Here is a 17,042-nt window from a genome sequence, read left to right as displayed (position 1 = left end):
ACTAAGGTTTAAAATATGTAAATGCATACAAATATATATATATATGTATATATATAATGTGTGTGTATGTGTGTATCTATGCATATTTGTATTATGTATCTGTAGATAAATAAAGTGCTTTATATACATATATATCATAAACATAAGTCTCTCAACACAGAAAGTTGCCAAACTACTGAAATCACCAATCCTTGAAATATTGACTATTTTATATTTGCACAACTCTTCTAATATATGTTATCATTAGATACAATCATTAGATCCCCACAACAATCCTTTGGATTGAGTAGGGAAAAGATTATTGTAACTCTCTTATGGATGAAAAAAACTCAGTATTAAAAGATAAAGCAATTTCCCCAAGGTCATATCACAAATCAATGCCAAAGCCCGGATATACTCCTAATTTGTAACCCACAGTTCTTACCACTCTCTAGTCTAAATTGACTTCTGTTTACCAAAATAGCTCTCTATTCTTCTTGAGTTTCTACAGACATGTTTCATTTTTCCAAGAACCAATCTATGATTTTTTTTTGTCATAAAAAAACAAACTAAATTTACTTGTAACTCTTATGAATACAGAATTCTCCCAGCCACAGTCCCTCCTTCTGGGATATCTTTACAACTCATCCTTCCAACCAAGGAAATGCTTAGAAAGGAGCAGAGATTTATGTTTTGCTTCAAGGATGATTGACTATGCAAACATTATATAAATATTTTTCAGTATCTTTGTTTTAGCTCACAGTTGTGGGCATCACATAGTGAAGACATAAGTTTGGAGAGAAGGATTCAAGTCCTTAATATATCCAACCCTAACAAAGCAACAATTCAATGATCATCAGTGCCTTGCACAATAAATGCTTATCAAAAGAATGAATTAGATAATTTGTCATTTACACAGATAATAAATATAGGAGCCCTCTGACTCAAAGCCCAGTGTGTCTATTCTAGATGATGAAGTGGATTGAGTGCTGAGCTTCAAGACAAGGATACTTGAGTTCAAATCTGGCTTCAGGCATTTATTAGCTTGCTGATGCTGGTCAAGTCTCTTAGTCCAGGTTTGCCTCAATTATCTCATCTATAAGATGGTGTATAATAATATCTACCTTCCAAGGTTACTGTTAGGATCAAATAAGATGATAATTTTTAAGTACTTGTCACATAGCACATAGCAAGTATTTTATAAATTTTAGTAATTATTATTATTATCATCATATTATTGTAAGATTCTTTTACAAATCACTGCCAAAAGGCATTATGGAGATATATTTTGATTTAGTGGTACCTTGAAACTTTTCAAGTAATTCAAGACTTTTACTATCCAAAAATAAAATACCCTAAAGTCTCATTAGAACATTGTTCTTGAGGTGCATGATTTAGTACCTTCTTTAACAATATTATTTTAGAGAGTTGCTTTTGCATGGCTTGGGTTTTTTAATACACTGACTCTCACATATCCATGTGTAGATGAAATACCAACATATAGATAAATGGTAAAAAGTTATGAGCAAACAGTTCTCAGATGAAGAATTGCAAAATATTAATAACCATATGAAATAATAATTTAAAAATTGAATTAGAGATATGAACACCAGAATAAACCTGAGAATTAACATCACATATATTAACTAGACAAAGATTACAAAAGATAGGAATGATCTATATTAGGGGAAAAGTGGAAAAGCAGGCACACTGATTGATTATTGGTTAAACTGTGAATTAATGCCAGCTTCTGGGAAGGAACTAGGAATTTTAAAAACAAAGTGATTAAAACATCCCATTCCTTTTGCCCTACAGGGAAAGTATATATTAGAAAGAGTCATTAAAAATATTTATAGCAACACTTGTTGGGATAACAAAGAACTGAAAATAAATAGTTACTGGGGAGTAGTTAAACAAATTGTGGTACATGAATAGAAGACATTATAAATATGGAGAAGCATTGAAAGACTGATATGAACTGATACAAAGAGAAGTGAGTAAAGAAAACCATTCACAATGTCTACAATAATGGAAATGGAAAGAAGGACCACAAAGCAATAGAACCTGAATGCTCTGAAATTATAAAGAGCCAAGAATAACACAAAGAATAAATACTAAATAAAAAGCACTTTCCCCCCCCCCTACTTTTTTTGCACACATAAGAGGGGAAGGAAAGAAATAGTTCCATAAGTGAGGAACATTGCATTTCTCAGATTTTTTTTCAATACTTTGCTCAATTTGTGCAATTTTTTTATTTCAATTTTTGTTATTGTTGCTAGATGAGATAGCTATATGGAAGGAAAGGAGAAAAGATAGAGGGGAATCTAAAAGATATAAAAACAAAAGATTATTAGTAAAAATATTTTTAAAAGAAATACTCAGAGATTTTTTAAAAATGTAATATCCCAGGGGCGGCTAGGTGGAGCAGTGGATAAAGCACTGGCCCTGGAGTCAGGAGTACCTGGGTTCAAATCTGATCTCAAACACTTAATAATTACCTAGCTGTATGGCCTTGGGCAAGCCACTTAACCCCATTTGCCTTGCAAAAACCTAAAAAGAAAATGTAATATCTAGCAGACTTCTGAATTCAAACTTTTTTCTAGAAGTGTATATTTGTAATATTTGTCCATGAAAATAAGTTCTCTCTTTCTTGTATCATAGAACTGTTTTTTAAGAAATTACCATAGTAAATAGTTGGACCCTACTTCAACTGATTGCAATTTTTGTTCACTTCATATTAATTTGAGATTGAGATACCATGAAAAGGGAACCAAGACAGCTTGAAACACAAGTGGGAATTATAGACAACTGGGAATTCTTGACCAAGAACAATGAAAGAGGCTTAAATATGCCAAACTATGAACATGACGGTTCTTTCATAAAATGATAATAATAATAGTAACTGTCAGTAACTTTTAAATAAGTAAGAGAATCTGCCCTTCTTAGTCTTGGAGAGCAGTTTCAACTTAAGGAAGTTAAGAATCTTCAATTTAATGCAATTCAATAAACATTCTTAAACATCTGCTATATGCAAGGGATAATATAGATATGCAAGGAATAAAACAAAATGAAATTGCCCATGACCTCAGACAACATATATTATACTGGGATTGGGGAGGAATACAATATGTGTTTAGGTAAACAAAATGTATAAAAAAGGGACCAAACAATTTCGGAATGCTAACAAAAGCTATGATAAGCAAATGCCAAATAATAGGCTGAACATCTTTTATCCTGGAATTGATAACTTGATCATCATGAAATTATAAAATGAATCTTTTTTCCTTCTAAATTGATCCACTACTATCCAGGGAATCAACTTGCCTACATGTGACAGGGAAGTTGAAGTCTTTTCTCTTAGATTTTACACATAGATCTGATTTTGTAAGTGGAACCTTCTAATCTACTGTTCCATAGACATCATTCCAATCCTTTCCTTTTATAAAAGATGTATGCTCCCCCAAGATGGCATTTGCAAATAATAACCAAGAAATGCCAATGGTAGGGGATATGCAATACCTGTTCATTATGAACAGTGATCTTGAGAAGAAAAACATTAAGGAAACTAAGATTTTATGACATATTCTGTTTCAAGGCTGATAGAAACAACAGAGCAAATAATCAATTGCTCCAGTTTTAGCCAGATATATACTCTAGCTTTCAAATTTGATTATATGAAAGGAAGGAAAGATAACTTTTAACAAGGATGGGAGTGGATCTAGTTGTCTTTTCATTTTATATGGTTAAGACATTGCTGCCTACTCCTGGTCATTTAGTCATGTTTTTTCTTTATGTAATGTATGTTATTTTAGATGACACTTTTATAGTTTTTAACCTTGACATCTCTATCTATTCTATCTGCCTAGGATATGTCTATCCTAATGTCTAGCACATAATAAACACAATTAAATTGTGTGGATTGATTGATTCACTATTCAGGTATGTAAGCTGTAAGTGAGAGGGAATGAGGAACATGAATCCAAGATGAGAGGCAATGATGAACAAGAGAATAGAATAAAAGAGAAGAGTGAGTAACAGAAGAAAGTGGAAGAAGTGGAATGAGGAGAAGGAACTAATATGGAAAGGAAGAAAGTAAGATTCTCAAGGAAATGACCTGGGTCATTGTTAAGTGCACTCCATCACTACTTTTCCTTCACTGGGTTATGTAAATGACATCTATGTATCATCATTGCCATGCTGTTTTACTTCCTGTAGGCAAATGCTAGAATATGCCTAAATCTTGGTCAGGTAAACTGAATTTCAGGGTATATTAATGCAATTCAATAAATATTATTAAACATCTACTGTATACAAGGTCCTTTGCTATGGATATGCAGGGGATAAAACAAAATGAAATTGTCCATGACCACAGAAAACATATATTATACTGGGATTGGGGAGGAATACAACATGTGTTTAGGTAAACAAAATGTATAAAAAAAGTAATTTAATTGAGGCATATTTTCATAATAAAGCCTAAAGACAAAGGAACTTGATAAGACTTAATCACATCAGTTTTCAAAGAAATCTGATGCAATAAGACCCAAAAAACTTGGCTTCAGTAGCTGAAATCTATCTCTACATCAAAGCTTGTCCATGGAATCTTGCTTGTAAACATGGCAGACAAGGGGCATCTATGTCCAGCTAGCTGATCGTTTTATAGGTTCTGGCAAAGGTTTTCAAAGAGACTTGTATTGCACAACAGCTACTTACTTTAATGGGATTTGTGTGGTTCAGTCCCCGTAACCTTTGGAAAATTGAAGGGAAGTATAATTGCAAAAACCACTAAAAAGTGTATGCTTTTACTGGAAGTTCAATGAAAAACAGGGAAATGAGGCTATGGCATTCATCTGAGTCTCTCCGTGCACACTTAGCTCCAATTACAATTAAGGCAGAGTCCTTTTAATGGCCCCCCTGATAAATGCCACATTACTCCCTTAATTGGGATGGCTGCATGTGCACAGATTTGGCTTTAGTGCATGTAAGTGACCTCAAACACAGGATTAGCAGCACACCCAGTGCCATTTATATAGCACACCTGGCCCTTTCCACCATCAAATCACAGTGGTTTACAAGCATGACCAGGTCTCTGCAAGTATATGGTTCTGACTGTGCAGTCCTTGTTCACTTTGAGATGCTGTTCAACCCTTTTATAACTTACCAAACAAGAACTTAGGATCAATGGTCTTGATTTGTATAGTTTTTTCCCCTTCTTTTATTGTCTTTCCATGAAATATATATGGACACCTTTTTTCTACCTAAAGTAATCTGCCTGCCTGAATAATTGAAAGTTGGGATGAACTCATTTTGGGGGGAAGGGGGGAAGGGAGAGTAGAGAAAGACTATACTTGAACAAAGAGGTGCACACTCCTTTGGGATAGAAAATTATTTAGAGTATGAAAGTGTCTTTATTTTTTTTTTATTACACTAACATACAGAAATTAGTGGAAAAGACATTGATTAAGTAGCATGGAAGATGTGGATTCTGATCCTTAATTCTATCACTTAATAGATAGGTAAGCATGGTCAAATCTTTACTCCTCATGGAAAATATCATCCATATCCAGAGAAGGAACTGTAATGTTTAAATGAAGACCAAAGTTTATTATCTTCAACTTTTAAAAGTTTTCTTATGTATTATGTATTATGTAATTTTGTTATCTCTGTTTTCTTCCATTTGCATATGATTCTTCTCTCACAACACATTCAGTTTTGATCTGTGTTTAGCATGGTTACAAATGCAAAATCTACATCAGATTGCTTTCTGATGGGAGGAGAGAGAAGGGGGGGAAATCTTTGGTCCTCAGCTTTCTCAGTTGTCCAATGATAGGCTTAAAACTGATCTTATGTAAGTTTCTAAGAAAGACATATATAAACATAATGATTTCTTTTCATTTAAAAATAAATCCTTTGTACAGGGAGGAAAGCATGATACTCCAAAACTTTACAAAAATGATTGTTGAAAATGATCTTTGCATGTAGTTGGAAAAATAAATAAAATATTTAAAATAAAATAAATTCATTGACATTTTTAACTCAGTAGATGAATAAAGACAGTAAAGACCTGAGACTTCCCAGTGTTTTTATATAAAAGACAAAGCTTTCCAGCAATGAGTTTACCTTAAGCATAAAATGAAATCTGATGATTTTGAATAATAATATTATATGACCTATTTTTCCCATTTTGTCTCCTTACTTTCCACCTGCTCCCTTTAACCACTCCTGGATCATGCATTTTTTCAAAGTAACAGAAATTATCATATGATTTATTCTCTCCTGATCTTCCTTCTAAACCTTCAAATCAATAAATAAATATTTATTTAATAGCTCCTGTGTGTCAGGCACTCTAGTTTAGTGTTAAGTCTACAAAGGCAAAATTGATACTTCTGATTCCCTTCTTTGAAAGGGAAAAATTAACAACAGTTTGTCAATTAACCAAATTAGACATAAAATTGTTAATCATTTATAGACTTGATCCTCAGTCGTTTGCCCCCAGATGAAATATCACTGGTTCTCGAGTCAGAGAACAATGTTCAAATCTTCTCTCTGATATTACATATGTATTCAACAAGTTCACAGGGCCCAGACCAGATCTGACTCAGGCTCCTTCTAGTATAGAGTTCATGATCCTATAATCTGCTGTATTAGTCCTCTCTTATTCCCTATGTTAGAGTTTTCTATATGATTATGAGATTGTTGGGCTATAAATCCACCTGACAAAATCTATGTCTTTGCTTTATTAGAGTATTTTTGGTGCTCAAGAAAAGTGAACTAGTAAACAAAATTCCTCTCTAACCGACAAATGACTTGTAAAGCTTCTTCTCTTTGATCAAAAGGGAAGATAGTCTAACCATGCACTCCCACTCCCTCTATAGTATGGCAGGTTTTCATTCTAGAGGTCTCTAAAATTTACGGCTGCAAATATGGATGGCCATGTACACCCAATCAGAAGCAGTAAAGCCAAACTCCATATAGCTATTGTTGGAAAAACTAGTTTGCATGCATGTATAATCTAGAGAAATGCTACTAGAAGTGTTCAAAGAGACCCTACTACCCAGCTTGCTTGTCACTTTGCCCCCATCCCTTGTCTCACTTTCCTTTTTTGCTGCAAATGCTTACTTTATCAACCCTGTGGAGCAAATTCCAAGAACTCCTACCAGTCACATTAGATTTGAACCTTATCTGGACCATTCTTGACATCATCTCCCATAGTCATAGGATTTCTGAATTGGAAGGGATTTTTGTGGTGATAGCATCCTACCCATGCCTGGAAAAGAATTTACTCTGTATCAAGTCCAAGAGATAGACCTTTCACTTAAAGACCTCCACTGAAGGACAACCCACTATCACCTTCCATTCCTCTTTTGACTCAAAGAGATTAAGTGGTTTGCCCATTATCATATAATAGGGGAGATTGAACCTTTAGTCTCTCTTTGACTCTTGAGGTCAGTATTCTTTCCACTATAAGTCAAGCAGTCAAATAGTATTTATTTAACATATACTGCGTCACAGGCCTTGTACTTAATGCTAGGCCTAGCTAAGTGCTTTAAAGAAGTAAAAGGTCAATTGAAACATTATCAAAGATGGGAGGTAGGTGCTAACATTATCCCCATTTTACAGATGACAAAACTAAAATAAAGATTCATATAGTCACATGCACAGTATCACAGGGATAGAAAGTATCTAAATCAGAATCAGGACCTACTATTTCTTCCTTAGAATTTCTATGACATTTATTCTCTAGCTATCCATGCCCTTCATTTGGTTCTTGGCATATTACACTTTGTATTGATATTTATGTCTTCTGAATAGATGTCCTTTTCCTCCAAATAGGTTGCAGTCCCTTCAAGTACTGGGACTGTGTCTTCTGATTCTTATTCTCAACCTCTAGTGAGTGCCCTATATTATAAAAAAGATATTGATGATGTAAAAGAGACATCCAGAAATACTTATTTTTGACACATAAAGCAAAATAAGACCAAGATCTCCAAGACTGAGTAGGGGACAAAACAAAAAAAAAATTGTTCTATGTTTGGGAAAATATTAACCTTCATCTTTAGCCTGTCTTCTCTTCCAGTGACTCAGTTCAAGTCACAGTGGTTTCTGTTCACTTTGATTGGCAAAGGAGCTTGAGCCAAAGTCTGGTTAATTCATACTCCAATCTATGGGAACATTACTCTCTGTCAACCACACCTAACTCAATCTTAATTGGACAACCACTTCCTCTCTAGGGATATGTGACGGTTTTTAATAAAGGAAGGAACCAATGGACAAAGGTCATATAAGCAAAAGTGGTGTTCATTTCAGGCAAAACCCCCAAAATATCTTTGTGGAATAATGTTATTCCACTGACTCATGTCACTTCTGTGGAGCAGCCCAAAAGGACTCCTTGTTAATCAACTCTGTCTGCCTGGAATGGAAATATATGAGTAATCATCGTGTCATGGCTGCTCACGTCGTGACTCTTGCCTCCATAATCTGAAAGTCGCAAGAGTTATTCACATTGCTCAACTCATGACAGGAAGCAGCTAGGATACGGGAAAGAACTACTAAAAAAGCTTATGAATTAATGAAGAAGAAGATAATGAGAAACAAATTTTATTCTAGGATAAGGAGAATGATTTGGCAAAACTATAACTCATATTGACCACCTTCACCATTTCAGTCAATCATCCCAGTCAGGGTCTTGCTTTCAGCAATACTTTCCTATAGACATGTTTCCTTTGAGACCCATTTGGTTTTCTTCCAGATTTCCCATGTTTTCCCAAGCACCTCCTTCCTCCCCCAACACACACACACACACACACACACACACACACACACACACACACACACACACACAGAAAAAAACATATTCTTCACTATCATTTCTTTAAAAGAGGACTGGTCAGAGATAACCATGGCACCATGGCAAATTCAAAATCAGGACACTAACTATAGTACTAACTGAACCTTATTTACAAAAAAAAAAAAGATTTAATTTTTCTTCATGTCCTGTCTTTTCTCCTCATTCATTGTAGGTACAATGTCCAAGTTTATAGCAATACAGTGAATTTCCTTTTTACTCCACATATTTTATAAAATCTCTCAGAGAGAAATTTGCCAATGCTATGAACCAGGAGGTCTCCCTAAGGAAAAAATAGTTTTGTCAATAATATTTACAAAGCATTTTATAGAAATTATCTCATTTGATCTTCACAATCCTATGAAATAGGTGTTGTTATTATAGCCCCATTTATATTCTAGAAAACTAAGGTAGAGCGGTTGCATGACTTACCCAGGATCACACAACTTGCAAGTTTCTGCAGCTGAATTTGAACGCCAGCATCCTTGACACCAGATCCAACACTCAATTCACTGTACCTTCTACCTGCCTCACCATATAGTCATACATAATCAAATGTTGTTGTCGTTGTTCAGTCTTTTAGGGTTACTGGATAGATCCTGGAATAGTTTGCCATTTCTTTCTCCAGTTCATTTTACAGATAAGAAAACAAGGTTAAATGATTTGCCCAGGGTCACACAACTAGTAAGCATCTGAGAGCAGATTTGAATTCAGGAAGATGAATCTTTCTCTGACTCCAGGTCCAGTGCTCTATATACTGTGTCACCTAGCTGATTATATCCATGTATCAGAGATACATTTTAACTGGTCTGAACAAAAATATCCATTCAATTTTTTTATTATAAAAATAAAAGATATGAAAGTTATAAATAGATATATCTAATTTTTGCCACCTCAATTCACTTCTTTATTTTTGTCTGTGTAATTTATCAGTTATTCCATGGATCTGTACCCTCTTTGTTGCCAGTATCAGGCCTTTTCTTGACTTCAAGATATGTATGTTCATCTCCTCTTACACTCTTTGAATGTGGTTAGATTTCTTCACCTTAAAGTTTTAGCAATTACTTTGTCTCAAGAGATTCATGAATATTTCTGGATTTTTAGCTTGCAGGAAGAAGATTTGTGTCTTCTCTAGGCTATTGATGTCTATGTTATTGTGCCTATTAGCTTGAGAAAGCCCACTATTAGTAGTGAAGTCTACATGATATTGGTCATAGGAGCAGCCCACTCTTGACTTCAGGTAAATCTGTAAGGTCCATCTATTCACTGCTCCTATAACTCTAGCTGAGATTTCATAGTATTATTTCATTGAGACTCAGTAAATTCCAAAAACATGAACAAACTCATACATTGAATTAACTGTAGAGTTTATTGATGTATACAATAATCCAAAAACATTGAATTATAAATACTGCACCTCAACCGTCATCCCTGGGTACTTGCTTTTGTTCTGGTGTAGGGAAACAAGTAAGAATCTCAGGAAACCAGCTATGTTCCAGTTCTCCCTTCATTTATGCATGAAGTAGCCTATTCTGATAATCTCTCCATTCCACTATGGATCCAGACTTTCCCCCTATTGAGGGCAGACATTAATTCACTTGTATTGAGGTCAATTATTTATACCTGTCATGGTTGTAAACAATTCTATGTCCAATTTGGCCACCATTTGAGATGGTTACCTACATGAATACAAACCAATAAAAGTATTTACAGCAAAACTCTTGAATTCTGGCTAGCTCAGCAATGTTGATGGAACTGTGGGATTTTATTCAAAGGGAAATAAAGACATCTGCATTTATAGATCTTATGACTCTGAACTCAGTATTTTTTCCAACTGTAACTGTAGCAAACAATTTCATATTCCAACTTAACGGTATTATTCTCTCTAAAACAGAGAGCAAGTCTAGTAGACAGTGACTTTGAAGTTGAGAGCACCTAAATTCAAATTCTACTAATTACACATACTGAATCTGTGACTAGGGGAAAGTCATTTAACCTTTCACTGGCTCCAAGAAACTTTCTAAGATCATGAAGTTATTAGAAACTCTCTATGATTCTGCAAATGATTATATTTCTGCAACTATGGAGGGGTTTCCCTACACTGATAACCATAAGTTGAGATTGGAAGGAAAAATACAGGTTTTGTGCCATATTCACCTCTTTTATTCTCAAGAGTTTTGCTATAGATGCTTATTATATTAATTTTACTATTAGGCTGTATTCCTGTAGTTTAACATGTGAATGGTGGCAGAATTGGTAATATGCTTATTGGCACCATGATATATTATTATCAGAATAAGGCTATTTGGTGAATAAATAAAAGGAAATGGGGAGACAGTGAAGTGATTATTATCAGAATAAGGCTATTTCATGAAAAAATGAAAGGAGGTGGGCACAGTAGAAGAAAAACTCATTCTAACTCTCTGTTAACTTCCTATTTTAATCAAGTATTCTTGATAAGCAAATGAAAAACTCTATCATTTCTTCTAGAATGCAAGTATTGTCAATGCCCTAGAATTAGACACTGGTCAGCTCACCCTAGTTGGAGTTTTGAGTGTTTGTCATGGTCTGAGAAACTCTAATATTAAAAAAAGAGATGATATATCTGGAGCAGCAGAAATCACCAAAATTCTTCTTCTGTTTGTTATATCTAGGTCTTATTTCCATGTTCATAGGGACATGTTGTAACCGGGCCCAACTTTCTCATCTGTAATATAAGAGTTTTGGCCTAGGAAAGCTCTAAGATCTCAACTCTAAATCCTATGAGTATATAACGCTAGATTTTTGGAAGAGCCTATGACCATGGAAAAAGAAATTGGATCTGTAGACAAGAGAAATTGGGTTGGAATTCTAGCTGTGCCATTTAGAAACTGTGTGACTTTGAGCTAGTTACTTAATCTCTTTAGGTCTCAATTTATTCATCTTTAAAATGAGGAAAATGAATCAGATAATCTTGAGGGCCTCTTCTAATTCCAAAATTTAGATAAAGAATGGTATGGATATATTTGAGTGACCCTGAGTGAATCAATGTTTGACCACTCTGAGAAAAATCTATGTATACCAAAGCTAATGCATGAATAAGATTAAGAATTCCAGTGATCCAGTGGCCATGCATGCCTCCATAGAAGATGTCTACAAAAATGATCCATCTATATTAGATTTCTTTACTATATTCCAAATATCTTATTACTTAATAATTTAGTATTATTTATTTTATTTTTACTATTTATTATTTATTTTTCCTTCATTTTATCCTTTATTATTACTATGCTTTGAGAAAGATTCATTCTTAATAAAAGGTACTTTTTAAAATTTATCCTTTGGAAAACCTCAGGACTTAGAAACTCTGAGTAAAAATATTTGAGAGAAGGGAAAAGAGAAATGGAAGAAACTTTATAAAAAAATCCAAAACTCTAGAAAAAAATCTTACATTTCAGAGAGGAACTTAGAAATTAAAAATTGAGTCATTTACTTATGTTTGTGTCATCTACTTTGGAGAAATCATTTAAAGCCATGGTTCCCATAATTCCATGGACATCTCAGCCAACAGCAATCATGGTGGCCCATTCCAGGCAACAGGTTCAAACTCCTTCCGGGAATGGGCCACCAAGATAGCTGCTGGCTGAAATATCCATGGCTTTATGAGGACCATAACTCTCAATGATTTTTTTTTCCAAAATGGATGGATGACACAACCAAATACAAAGTCTCAATTTTTAATTCCCAAGTTTCTCTCTAAATGTAAGATTTTTTTCCTAGAGTTTCAAATTTTTTATAAAATTTCTTTCCTTGCTTATATGTTGCCTCAGGAGAGCCAAACTGGGTGAGTGAGAAATACTATGATTACCTAGGTTGGTATTGACTGTATCTGGCAATTCACTTTGACAAATAATTTTGTACATCTGAACTCCCCGACAATAGCTCATGTGATGCCACTGCCAGCTGGAGTCAATTGTAAACAAAAAGCTTATTCTCAATAGATATTTCATATGTTTAACATTTAAGCAAATAGACATCAAGAAGCCAGAGAATGTTAGGCTCCAGCTCAGGGTTTTTGCCAAGTTCTACTGGTTGTGATTACCAAGGGCCAGATCAATAGAGCCATAAATTGTTGTAGGTTGCACAGAACTGGGAGACTGAAAGGGGGCTGAAAAAATGAGTTGGGCATTAAAGGTGAATCATTGGTGGCAAGAATCTTCCTTTCATTACTTTCCAAGAGGTATTATGTGAAGACTATCCCTCTCAGACTCAAATAATATGTGGGCCTTCTTGGAACCAGTTGCAGACCTAGGCCACTAGGTATGTTTTATGAGTCCCTCCAAAAAAAGAACATCTTGTCAGAATTGGGAAAATGATGGCACAGAGGATCCAGTAACAACAGGATCTGGGCCTCTTAGGTAGATTCCAGGCCAATGCTCCTTCCAAGGGCAGAATATTCAGAGAAACAATGTGTTCCCCAGACAGAACAGCTTTCTAAGGGCTCAAGGATGATAGGGGTGTTGCTCTTTTAGAGAAAATCACTTGATCCTTTGTCTCTTTAAAAAGAGATAATGTGACCACACATGTATATAACTTATGTCAAATTGTATGTTTACTCAATGAATGGGGGAGAAAAGAGGAAAGAAGAGAGTTGGGAATTGAAAATTTGAAAAAAAAAGACTGTTAAAATTATTTTACTTATAATTGGGGGAAAATAAAATATTAATTAAAAATAAAAAGAAATGATGTGAGTGATTATCTGCAGTGGGGCAAGAAAAATGAAGACTCTAGATTCTCTTGATGTTCCAAATTCTTTTAAACCCATAAGAGAGCTAAAGATAAGTTTACATCCTGTTCTATAGAACAAAAGCAGCAACCAAAGACTGATAAATCTATTATGTCTTTTGTACCTTCTTTTTGGATATGATGGATATTGGAAATGTGTTTTTTGTGGTAACGGGCCAAACGTAACCACAGCCTAGAGATTTTTTAGCCCTAAGGATAAGGGTTGGAAGCCTATGTTTCCCACTGCATTCACCAGACAGCTTGAGAAAGCAGAATTCCATTTAAGAAAGACATGTGATTGTGGTCTGAACCTCTAAGGATTGGGAGGAGTTGGTACATCTGAATAATTCCAGTAACAATTTGAATTTATAGGGTTCCTTTCTTCCAAGGAGCATGAAGCCCCTCACATGTGCTATCTTATTTATACTCAAAATGTGCCTTTAAAACAAAACAAAAAAGGCATAAGTGACTCTTGTCCCTATTTTATATATAGGGTAACTAAGGTGTAGGAAAGAGAGCTATTGTTTCTGCACAAAATATGGGTGGAAGAATTTTCATTAAAACGCTCACTATTTAGTGAACTCTCTTTCTGAAACCAAAGTGTTTCCATTCATCAAATATTTATTTATACTTTAGCCCACACTGAGCTTTCTCAATTCCAGAATCCAATAGCACTTTGGCACTATTGAATTTAGTGCTTCAGTATCTATCACCCATAATAGTCTCTGATTCTTTCATATTGGCACATCTTGTCTCCCTGACCAGAATAGGGCAGTGCAGTGTTGTGGAAAGAGCACTTGATTAGAATACTTATTAGTCAAATGAACTGGGCCATAGTTTGCATACTCTATTCCCTTCCCTTTCTTGAAAATCAAGACATGTTCCAACTTTCAAAAAAGGGAAAAGAATGGAGTCTGTAAACTCTAATACTATGAATTTGACTTTGATTACTTGCAAAATTCTAAGGTTAATGAAGGAAGGAGGAGGGAAGGGAAGCATTGAATAAGCATCTCCTGTGCTACACATTTATAAGCATTTTCTTAGTTGATCATCACAACAATTTTGCTGGTAAGTGCTAATATGAGTCCCCTTTTATAATTGAGGAAACTGAGGCAGGCAGATTTTCCCAGGGTCACACAGCTATTAAGTGACTGAGATCAGATTTGTACTCAGATCTTACTGATTCCAGAATCAATGCTCTACTCATTGTGTCATCTGGCTAACTAGTAAATAGTGATTTTTTTTTAGATTTTTGCAAGGCAATGAGGTTAAGTGACTTGCCCAATGCCACACAGCTAGGTAATTATTAAGTGTCTGAGGCCAGATTTGAACTCAGGCACTCCTAACTCCAGGGCCGGTGCTCTATCCACTGCGCCACCTAGCTGACCCTTAAATAGTGATTTTTAAAAAGTGATTTAAAAAAAGAGTCAGAGTCAGAATGACATCATCCAAATGTCATGGTAGACTAATCTTATTTCCCTTCCTAAATATGGTCAAAGATATACTTTAAATATAATTTATTGAGATTTTAGAAAATGCCTTTACTCTCCTGTGACCCTGTCAACCTCCCTGATGAAGGTCACAACTCACATCTGGACTAAGGTAAGTCATTTAATTGGGAAGGTATCCCTCTAGCATGTCTCTCCCCACCATAACCTGTCCTCCATACAGCTATCAAATGGTTCTTCCTAAGGTACAGGTCTAGTCATGTCACCCTCCTCCTCCTTCAGTAAATTCTAGGGACTCCATATCACTTGCAGGATCAAATGTAAAATCCTCTGACTTTTAAAGCCCTTTGTAACTGAACTCTTCCTACTTTTCTTGTACCTCTAATTCCTCTGTAATCCAGCTAAATTGATTTCTTGCTTTTTTTGTCCTACAAGACATTCCATCTCCCAATTCCAGGAATTTTTACTGGCTGTCCCTAATACCATGAAAGTCCTCCCTCCTCTTCTCTGCCAACAATTTTCCTCAAGTCCCAGCTAAAATCCAATCTTTTTCAGGTCTTCCCTTTAAAGCTACTCCCCCAGGGCAGCTAGGTGGCGCAGTGGATAGAGCACCGGCCCTAGAGTCAGGAGTACCTGGGTTCAAATCCGGTCTCAGACACTTAATAATGGCCTAGCTGTGTGGCCTTGGGCAAGCCACTTAACCCCATTTGCCTTGCAAAAACCTAAAACTACTCCCCCCCATCAAGCATATGTGTGTGTGTGAGTGTGTGTGAATATACATATATATATATGGATCTTCATTGTACATATTTGTTTGTATGTTGACTCCCCCACCTTGAGAACACAGATTGTTTTTCCCCATTCTTTGGCCCCCAGCACATCATCTAACCCAGAGCAGGTACTTAATAATTTGCTAGTTGACTAAATGACTGAAAATCAAGTTGTGATCTAGAAAATCACATAGTCAGCTAGATTAAAAATTAGCAGGATGAACAAATCCAAAGAGTAGTCATTAATGGGTTGGTATCCGCTTGGAAGGAGGTCTCCCATAGAATACCTCATGGATCTCTGTCTTTTTTCCAAATCAGTGATTTAAATAAAGATAGAGTTGACATGCTTATCAAATTTGCAACTAACACACCCTGGAAGGAAATGCTAATGAGGCATGATGCAAAGAAGGAGTTGACAGGATAGAATATTGAGAACAGAAGTAAATGTGAAAGCTTTCATTTAGGTTTTTCACCTCCTAAGTACAATGTTGGGAAGTGTATTTAGATGGTACTTTATCTGAAAACTATATGGGAATTTTAATGGACTGCAAGAACAGTTATGAGCCAATAGTGGGAAGTAACAGGCAAAGGGAAAAAGACCAATGTGATTTTAGTGATTTTAGATAGTAGTGAGAGCTAAATAGTTTTCCAAATGAGAGAGGTAATGGTTTGTTTCCCTTAGACCACAGCTGATCACATGCTGATTGGAATTTTATCTGCAAAGTTAAAAAGTGGGAAAATACTGAGAGAAGGGCAATTTGAATGGTGGAGAGTCTTAAGATAGGGATCTGGATCTGCCAAAGGAATTAGAGAAAGCAATGAAAAGTAACTGCTACCTTTTAAGTATCTGAAGAGCTATAGTACTGACATTCTCCTCAAGAGTCCAGAACTAGGAATGAAAGGTTGAAAAGAAGTCAATTTAAGACAACTAGCTGCCAGGTCTGGAATTGGGAAGACTCATCTTCCTGCATTCAAATTTGGCCTCAGAGAACTTATTAGCTATGTGATGCTACACAAATCACTTAACTCCATTTGCCTCAGTTTCCTCATCTTTAAAATGAACTGGAAAAGGAAATGACCAACCATTGTAATATCTTTGCCACAATAACCCCAAAGTGGTTCACAAAGAATTTGTCATGACTGAAATGACTGAACGACAACAAGGGGCTTCCTAATTATTAGAATTGCTCAAAGGGGGAAAGGGCTGCTTAAGTAGGTAATGAATTTCTTCTCAAC

The 17,042-nt window shown here is 35.3% G+C and overlaps 1 protein-coding gene and 1 pseudogene across 2 annotated transcripts in view; one reads left to right on the top strand and one right to left on the bottom strand.

Annotated features, from left to right (window-relative positions):
• PRRX1 (paired related homeobox 1) overlaps positions 1-17,042 on the bottom strand; it is a 100,240-nt gene that overhangs the window by 33,447 nt on the left and 49,751 nt on the right. The window lies entirely within an intron of this gene.
• On the top strand, positions 3,647-3,767 carry LOC141515789 (U6atac minor spliceosomal RNA; annotated as a pseudogene).

This window comes from Macrotis lagotis, chromosome 2, assembly GCF_037893015.1.
Source record: "Macrotis lagotis isolate mMagLag1 chromosome 2, bilby.v1.9.chrom.fasta, whole genome shotgun sequence".
Classification (NCBI taxonomy): Eukaryota; Metazoa; Chordata; class Mammalia; order Peramelemorphia; family Peramelidae; genus Macrotis; species Macrotis lagotis.
Note: the sequence above shows the minus strand (reverse complement) of the source record. Positions and strands in the feature narration are given on the sequence as shown.